Raw genomic sequence first — 10,396 nt, forward strand, 5'->3', positions numbered from 1 at the left:
TGGGCTCAGTGACACGGTCTGAGCTCCCTCCGATTGCCTCCGTCAAGCTCTGTGGATTCCCAAGTCTGGCTGAAGCACCACAACTATTATTTACCCTCTCCAATATTTATTTCAAAAATTCCTCTCCCAAAAAAACTTTCCAAAATAAGCTTTTATGTCTTTATCTTGGCTTTGAAGCTGACACCTGTCAGATGCATATCAACATACAGACAGAAAACAAGAGCCTTTTGCTCAGCCCTGGTTTAATTGAAAAGGATTCCTTTCCAAAGTCTCAGAAGCACCATTCTGACTCCTTCTCTGTAGCAGAAGCCAGAAAACTTGTTGCTAACTAAGTCTAGGGTTTTCACTGCTTCCAACTGTCTGTCAGACATTCAATATAATCAAGGCAATGCAGATGTTTTAGATGGGACCACACAAATCAGCACACACTCCTACCACAAATGGGGGAGGGACTGGGACTTGGTTTACACAATGCATAATGCAGGGACTGTTACCTTTAGAAAAAAACTTTGAATCTTCACAGGCAGATGACTCAAATAGACCAGTTTTAGTAACTAAAATTCATTATTTGCAGCAACAAATAATTGGCTGATTGATCCCTGCACTCATATCTATACATATAGATAGAGAGATCACATCAACAATTCATACAGACAAACTTATACAGGTTTATACAGCTGTAACTGTTGAATGAAACACCATAGTCAATCTATACTTTTATATAAATGAATTCGTACTTTTAATTTAAACTAATTTATACTTTGTTGCTCTTTTGAGTCATTTAATAATACTGGGCAGCTCTGTACCTCCAAAACAGAGTGGAACTAGTGGAACACCTCTAAAATCATTTGAATAATACCTGAAAAGCTTATATGGAAGCACTTCTGACATAGGGTTTCTTGTGATTGTTCTGACTCCCTGATAGAACTGGCATAATCGAAAATGCACGTTGGAAAAATCCAGAGGAAACACAAAAGAACTTCAATTTATTCTCCTAGCATTGATAGACCAAGACATTATCCTTATGTAAACTGCAGCGTGCATTTTGGGATCAGAGAATGACAACCTGCTACCACACAGCCATATCATTTCTACTGTGTCCATTAAGTAATACTCAAACAGATATCAAAGTCAAATCAATGAAAGCTATAACAGAACTCAAAGTCTTCTGGAGAAACTTGCAGAAGTCTGCAAAGCTCTGTCTTTGCTGCTAAAAAGAATCTGAAGATGACACAACAGAGCTATAGCTGCTTCCTGCTTTAAAAAAAAAAAAATACAGCATTAAATATTCTATTCTATCTGCAAGTTAATTGGCAGCAACAACTGGACAACAAAATCTACTTTCTGGAGCCTACGTGGCTTCCAGTAATATAACACCCAGCACCATCTAACTTCAAAGAGACCACGTATTTTCATGTATGAAATGAGATGAACAATATACTCTGACATTACTTACAAAAGCAATTTCACTATTTCACAGGACGACAAAAATCACACAATATTGTCTGTTATTAAAGTGCTCTGAGAATAACAAAAATTTGAAGTGCAAAAAACCTGAAAAGGGAAGGAAAATGGCAGTGGTGACTAATCATTTAAGGCTTGCTGAAGAGTCAGGGACCTATGAATTACTAAAACCTACTTTACTTAACAAAAGCATTTATAGAAAAGACATTGCTGAGGGGAAAAAAAACATTCAAACACTTTTCAGACGTTTCCAGGAAGTGATTTATCTACTGGAGCAAAGGTTAAGGGCTCAGAGGAGTAGACAGGTTAATTTTGAATGCAGGAAAGGAATCCACAGGGCCTGTACTATATATGTTGGTAAAAAATAACATCAAGGAGGAGATCCTAACTTTTGACATTTTTTCCTTTTTTATTTTTATCCAGAGGAGAGACAAAATGCAAAAAATTAATTTTGTGCTCTCTGAAAGTTAAAGGTGTCTTACTAGCACAGTCAAAGGAAGGCACAGATATCCAGATGGCTTAAGATGGCAAACAGTTAAGCAGAACCATAATCCTCCCTAAGGTCAAACAGGGCAAGGCAGAAGAGATGAACAAGGTCTCAAGAAAAGGAAAAACTCATCCAGCAGCTCTACCAATTGTTACTTGCAATAATGGCCCAGGTTAACATCACACTTATGAGACTACATGCAATTTCCCAGAGGGTCTTGCAGATCACAGTACTACAAATCAGGGTTTTTAAAATTAAATTTGGCAAGTGATAAGTCCTTAATAGGCTATAATCACTTTTCATACTTTTGAGGATAGGGGAAGAGAAAAGAAATATCAAATATCCATGTTGGAGATATGGCTACTGTGGATTATGGCTATTTTGCATGTATATTAAGAGCTTTCTCAAAAGAATTTTACCATACCTTTAATGCACATAATAGACAGGAATGGCTCCCATTAGGAAAAACTATATGTCCTTAATAAAAATATAGAGAAAAGTACATCTCTAATAAAACAGCCAAGCACCACTCACTACTGACAACCTTTAGTAGACAAAATTACACATCAGATATTACACACACCTGTTCCTGAATAGAAAGCAGCAAGTCACACATTCTCTTGCCTCCTGGCTCTGATTCTGGTCCTCCATCACCCACACTGGGATGCTTTCTCCCCACCCCCAGGTCACCAGCTGGTCCATATTCCTCTCCTGATTTTCTTTGAACTCCACTCACCTAAAATTTGCCATCTATGTGATCCCCCTTCTCTCGCCAGCACCACTGACTGTGTTCCATCTCCCTCCCGCTCTCTCTGGAGCCGTGTGAGATCTTCATCTCCCTCATCCTGAATTCCCGGGTCGTTATTCTGGGCTTGTTTCTCTCCTCACTTTTCACTTTATATTATATCAATTCTACTGAGCTTTTCCTGACTTCCTGGGTGATATTTGAAATCCCCTGAGCTCAGTGGGAACCACCTGCTGAGTCCATTGGATCAGAATTTTACTTTTCATGTAAGGAAATATTGCAGCAGGATTTCTAATCTCCACTATCACTTCAGGGATCTGTGACCAAAATCTCAGATTTTAAACCCAATATAAATGAGAGCACTATAATCTCTCACATCAGCCAAAAGACACGTGCCAAACACTGCCAACAGCAGAAAGTGTTGCTGTTTCCTCTTCCAGGAAATTGGTTACACGCTTTGAATCATCCACTTGCAATAAACATACTTATCCTACACTGAATGCTAATTCTTATTGGATATACAAGTCCATGCTGTGCTGAAAAATGAATGGGTGGAAACACTGCTATGAATTCGATCACCAAGATACATAATGACCAGTACAAGTAAAGTAGATTATAGAAGACTCTCGGAGCAAAATAACCACAGTTACAACCACATTTAACGGCAAAACAGATCTAAAAGCCTGGTTAGAATCACAGAACTGCAATATTCACAGCATGACCCAGAAGCATCTTTGATTAATCTAGTGAGAGGAAGGAAATGAAAGTTTGGGTTACTTTTTCCTTTTGGGCAAAGTTTTGAAAGAGATGTGAAGGGTACATCAAATAAATTGAGGCAAAGTGATATAAAACCCACGATAACATGGGAACTCCTGTATTCAGACACCACAGACACGTCATTCACCTGCATGACAGCCCTTGGCAGAGCTCCACCAGGAAGGACACGGGGCTTTGGCTCTGTCTCACACCAAGGAGCCACTGCAAGGGCAGAGGCAGCCAGGACAGAGATCTTTGCTATACACACAGGTACACACACGCACACAGACAGGAACCTTGCTCAGACCCACCCAAAGGGAGCCCCAGGAGTGCTCTGTTATCAGCAATCCTGTCAGTCAGCTCCAAAGGTGGCCTCACATTCCAAGCTGACACCACCCACTTCACTGGCAGGTTGTTGGGAAAACCAGGCAGCTCAATGGGCCAGGCAGAGGCTCACACAGTGGTCCAAATGTTGAAGCTGCTGCTCAGTGACAATGAACTGTAAAGCCTGGATCTCTTAAATAAGTAAAATCATCATAATGCATAATGAGAAATTGCAAAGTTCTAATCGCAAAAAGGTCTTGGAAATGACACACTAAAACTATCTTTACTTTGACAACAGTGCTCTAAAAGGTCCTAGTTAAGCAGCACTCTAACATGTATTTCATTATATTTTTGAAGGCAAATACATGTAAACATGGACAAAAGTTAAACTGCTCATTCAACTTAAGCAAAGAAATGCTTTCAAAACTAAGAAGAAAATGAAGAATGTGTATTCATTAATACCTTCCACTTTGGGAATTTTGGACTGATTCTTTATGTATTCCTGTTGCAAATGTCACCATTCTTCATGATCACAAGACTGCTGGAAGCATTAGGTAATGCATTGTTGGATCTCACTACAAAGCATTCTGGGCTCCAACTGGCACTAGGTTCCCTAACCAGATTAGAGTGAGAGGCGGGTCACAGCAGATGCCCTGTCCTGGTTCATTACCCCACACCTGTTAAACTTGATTAACAGCCCCAGCTAATTATCTGTTAAGAATAACTCATGCTGTAACAGATCCCAAAGGTCTGAGAAGTTGACTTCATTTACATGTTTGTCTCCTCTCACGGGGTCTCAGTTAAGTACCACCAAAAAATGCCTTCCAGAAAAGAAAAATCAAAACCTTTTATCCAGAATAGCAGTGGCACCCGTGTGAACTATTTTATAGTGTCAGATGTGTACCTGCAGGGAAAGCCTTGCAACAGGACTGGAAATGCTCAAAATACACACCTGCCCCACAATTTAAAACTGTTTCCAAACAATGTGCAATAAACTATAGCCATGTGCACTGAAGCAGCCAAAACAGATGTCATGGCAGTCAAACAAAAGATGTTCTAATTTCCAATTCAGAATTCTGTGCTTGGGCACACACTATTTCCCTAACATAATCCAAAAGAAGTGGTATTTCCAGGTGCTGAATGCAATAGAGATACCTAATGTAAATTCTGCTGCTTAGCAGGGTAGAGTTGACCCTGTCACTGTTTTGACTAACAGTTTTCACACCAGTTTTAGCACTTTTGTAGATCTAAAAATAATCTTACGTTACACTTTGCTACCAATAACACACATAATCCCTGAACTAAGAGATTCCAGTGATTATGTTTTCTGGGACACCAATTCCTAAGAAACACTATGATTTCTGCTGCATGATATGGATATCTGATGGCATGATATGCCCCACAGATTGTTTTCCATCTCTTAATCACTCAAGGTGCCATTAGAGGAGGTGTTTAACATGGTTTGTCTGGTGCTGGTGTCCTCAGGGCGCAGGTTCCTGTGTATCAGGGGCACCCACTGCCCTTCTCCACATGTCTCCAGGTGCAGCTGTACACTAAGATCCAATGATGTTATTTCCTGGAGTTTTATACCACATTATTCAAATGTTTAATGGGAGCATCACAAGTTCAGGCATTTCTTTGCATTCTGCACAAATGCTTGTACCTGGAGTCTTCCAAATCTCAATGAGATTTTGTACAGATTCAAAATTCAAAAGAAGTATTTATATACCAGCCATACACTTATAGGTGCCTAATTTCACATGCAAGTCTACTGCAGCTGTATTTTTTAAAAACAGTGGGGCACTATGCACTAAAATCACTGAAGTCACACCCTAAATACAAGACTAAAAGCATGATGCTCCAGTGGCATGTTATACAACTGTACCTCACATGGAGAGCAGAGATTTAGAACTACATTATTAGTATCATTTAGGGTTAATGGGCCACAAAATCTCCAAAGACAAAACATCTCTGCTCACCCTAATGATAGAAGAAATTTCTTCCTCTCAGAAGAAGTTTCTCAATCTGTTCATGTGAATTTTAAGACAATACATGTAAGATCTCTGGAAAATAAATAAATAAATAAACATCTACAACAGCTGGTATCAAACAGCCAATTCATTCTGTAATTAGATACTTATTCCAACCAGCCACCATATTTGCTAAGACTGAACTTGAAGACGAGTTCTGAACAAAACTAAAAGTTGAATGATAGTGTGCAAAAAAGAAGGGAGAAGGGCATAGTAAGTATATCAGGACACATTTGCAGTAAGTGGACCACAACTAAAGAGCTGAAAACATGCTTCTGTCTCAAAATATGTTTTTCTTTTCCCAGCACTATAAGTTGATCTAATGAAAGACTTCACTTCTCGCAACCATTATATTGCTTATGATTATTCTAGTATTTCTTTAGTATCCTAAGTGTCATATCCAATCACTTTTATCTGTTCTTACTCCTTTTATGTATTCCATTCCCTTGATACTATTGGAATCAACCCAGCTACAATCAGGACTGTCTGTTCTTCCTTTCTTTGTGCCTTTTTCAGGGCATGAAAAAACTGGTTAAAATAGCCTGTAAGGAAGGATAAAAGAATAAAGTGGCTATATTCATAGTTATTTTTGCTTGTATTAAACAAAACAATTTTCTACTTTTCTGAAATTATATATGTTTTTATACCAGCTAAATAGATAGACAACAGTTAAAGAAAATGAATTTCTTCTATAAATTCAGACCCAATGCTTGTATTAGATTTTTTTCCCCATTTTTTTTTTCTTTCCTGGAAGAACTGCATATGCAAGGATATAACACGGGAAACAAAATAAATTGCACTACTATCAGAAAGCCATATCTATTTGTGTTTCTTCTAAACTTTCTAACAGCAGCCAGTATTAAAGTCATTAAAATATTTTTCTTTTCTCCAGACTATCATTTTCAGCATAATATTTCTATTTTTTCCCCTTTCCACAGTACTTTATATATATATATATCTCCATGTATTTACCAACAAACTCTTACATCAATTCTGTCCCTCAGCTATATCAGCCCTCTCTTCCCTTACAGACAACATCTTCACTCCAGCATATTTCTAGTTTTCTCTTTCTTGTATCACATCAAGATGTAGAATTGTGCTTCAAAATTCAGATTCTGATATCATCAAATATGAGGTATCTCAATTATGGAACTTTTGCTGTCCCTTCAAAAACTGAACACTTTGTCTCAGCTTGCAGCTTGTACTTCAAAAAGGGAAGAAATATTTCATAGATTGCCTGTAAATACAGACATTACACACATTCATTTCACACCTACAGCAAGATTTTTGTGACAGTGAATGGTGCTCCAAGACACGTGTTCCTTTCAGAAAGAACAGATCATAGATACATAAAAAGATGCAATTTCAAGCTCTAGAGGAAGGAGTGAAATTATCATGTCATCAGTTTAAATGTCACCTTTTATTTTGCCTCCTACCACCAGGTTCCCATTCAGAATTCCTGCATTAGCCAGACTGACAAAGGTATCAGCAGAGTCCTTGTCTTCTTTACTCCACTTGTTTCCTTAAAAAAGTTGCCAAGCATTCAGTCATTATCCCTGACTCAGAATCATGATAAACTCTTCTTTTTATCTTCATGTGTATGAAAATATTTTTGCCCAGCACATATATCTCTCTAAAAATACACAGAGGTGTGAAATGGTCCATAGTGGTAATACAGAAATAAAGCAAGTTTTTTCATCACTATTACAGCTCTGTGAGGGAAACACGAGGCAACAATTTTCAGGTAATATTCAGCCTGAATCCACAGCAGAAACAAGCAAGAATTGGTCATGCCAGAAAAGCTGTCCTGTAATCCTGCAGTTCACCTTTCCACATTAATTGAGACGGACGTATTTTTAATTTTTTAAAAAAGAAAGACAAAGAAATTTATCTATTCCACTGAATGAAAAGGGTTTAAAATTTGGTTTTGATTATGGAACGTAACAAGTTTCTGCACTTGTAGATGCGACACAACAAAGAGAAAAAGACAAAAAGTAGAATAAAGATGTTGCTTTCGAAGAAAGTAAAGACTAATAAGGACCACGCTGATTTAGTTGGAGGACAGAGCCAGCAGGAAGAAAAAACAGTTCATTAGTAAATACATATATTCATAAAGCAAGAAAAACTGACAGGGATGGTCTAAAAAACAGTTTCATGCTGCCAATTTTTTTTTTTAATTTTCAGGAAAAGAACTCTCATTTCCTTTCACAATTTTGAAAGTCATCATTTAAGGAGTATCAGAGCTACCTAACTCATTTTGGCAGCAAAAGGAATGCTGGAGGCTGTTCACAGCTCATCTCACAGCAGCTTTGCCATGTGATGGGAACTCTCAAGCTCTACTGTAACCTACTGGACAGGCTGATTTAGTGTTACAGGAAAAAGAATGAAGTGGTTAAAAAAAGAGAATAAAATGGGCTACAAATAATGCTCAGGGAGAAAAAAAAAAAAAAGGAAGTTTCTTAAACAAAAATGAACTGTAAGGATGATGACCTGCTGCTCCCCAGCATCAGTGTCAATCCCTGAAAAGACTCAGATGCCACTGAAACTGGATGTCCTTCACATCACTTTTTCAAAGCACAGATTTCAGAGGGGCCAACAAGAGAGGAACTGCAAGCTAAGGAAAATGAAATATGTTTATTTTACCTGAGCGAAAAATCATGTAAATTCCAGGCACAGAAATTACACTTTCAATACGTGAGGTATAAGCCTGGCTATGAATAGCAACTGGCAAACAAGGGAGTCATCAAAAAAAACAAACCAAACCCTGTCTCAACACTGAAAACAGCTGATGAAAAAGAACTGTTCCACGAGGCAGCAGCAGCAGCAGTTAGAAGTAATCCACTGCAGAGGAGGCACAGCATGCCTCTAACATCACTGAAGCATCCAAATGTTACAGGACAAGATAAAATACACATACAATTTAACATGTTACATGCACACGTGTTACAGAAAACAAAGGGTATTTTTCCGTTCTGTAGAAGACAGATAAGCTTTAAATGCCATTAAAACCTTTTGGGTAATATAAAGATTTTACTGAATAGATCATAAAGCTAGAAAAGTCATAGAGTGAGAGCAAAGGTGACAAAGCTGCTTGGGAAGACAAAAAGAAAAGGAAAACTAGTAACAAAGGCATGAAAAAAAGCCCACCAGAATATGGTTACCCCATTGCAGTTATCTATATAAGGTGACCAAAATAATCAGCCTGCCCACTTTAAACTTTTAGCCCTTTTTCTGAAGATGTACCTGCCCATCTTAACAGCATCCTCATCTTGCAGTTCAAACTCCTATTTCCAAAGCAGTAAAAGACTAATCAAGCTCAAAAATAGAAAATACTCTCTTCAGCCCACAGGCATCCACAGGACATGGAAGTAGGAATTTACTCTTCACCTACTCCAGCTTGTGTGCCTGGTTTTAATCAATGGTACTTCTGAAAAAATGTGATGATGAGAAATGTCACCACTTATCAGTTGCCTTCTGCATGAAGAAGCTGCTTGTGCAGACAGAGGCATTTTTGGTTTATTTTGATTGTTTATCACTCCTTTTGAGGCTCGGGATGCATCAGTTTGCATGTGTGGCTTCTCACCAGGCCCACGAGAGACTGACACACAAACCACAAACACCTTCTGCTACTGACACCAACCAGCACCCAGAACATAGAGATGCATCTAAAAGAATCAAACCCCCTTCCCTCAGATTTTGATGGATGTTGGGGAAAGTGGCAGGTTAAACAATTCCAGTCTGCAGCCATCATGTGCTGCACAGCTCTGGAGATTCTCTCCAATGCATCCAGTGCTGCTTTGGAGAACTTCCTACTTGTGATCAGCTCTTCTCTTCCATGACCATTCTGTCAGATGACAAAAATAGCTCAAGGTTAATGGAAGCACAATTACTTATACCTGCTGGGATTCTGGGTACTGATTTTACTAAAAATATCTTCTTATACCGTGCAAATTACTGAAAAGCTATAATGCATCCTTTACTACCACTGAACTCTAGTGCATACAGCAAACTGTTATTCTCTATTTAATGTACCATGCTCAACATTTTATTTTTTTCCCTTGGCCCTAGTCTTTTGATACAAAACTTTCATTTTTGCTCATTTTATTTTTAGTTTAAAAAACAGCATCCATATTTTGTCACTTAAACTTGTATGAAGAATAATGCACATGTGCAACTCAAAAATACCAAAGTAAAACATTTTAATTTACATGGGTAAGGATGCATGAAGGCAAATGCCTTTCACAACTTGATAAAGGTAAATCACTCTTTTGGAAATGCTTTATAATGATGATAAATGAAGATACAGAGTACGCTTCTGAAGTACACTGAGTGACTGTATATCCTTATACGTTGAGGTAATTATGTTTTCCTTTCTTTTTCCTGATAGCAACAGACTTGTTTACAGTCAATATACAATTTTCACCCTTTTATTTTTTTAATTGGCTTTGAAACTGTCTGGTAAACAGCACTGAAAAATTAGTTGGGCACCACTTCTGATTCCAACTTGGATTTCAGTATTGCAACTCACAGGTCTAAATAAGCATGCACAGGCTTCGGTTACTGTTTTGTCTGACTGGAAAATGAATAAAA

At 38.1% G+C, this 10,396-nt stretch overlaps 1 protein-coding gene across 4 annotated transcripts in view; it reads right to left on the reverse strand.

Annotated features, from left to right (window-relative positions):
• The window catches only part of FHIT (fragile histidine triad), a 552,831-nt gene that overhangs the window by 348,093 nt on the left and 194,342 nt on the right, over window positions 1-10,396 (reverse strand). The window lies entirely within an intron of this gene.

Source organism: Corapipo altera, unplaced genomic scaffold, assembly GCF_003945725.1.
Source record: "Corapipo altera isolate COAL_440 unplaced genomic scaffold, ASM394572v1 55, whole genome shotgun sequence".
Taxonomy (NCBI): domain Eukaryota; kingdom Metazoa; phylum Chordata; class Aves; order Passeriformes; family Pipridae; genus Corapipo; species Corapipo altera.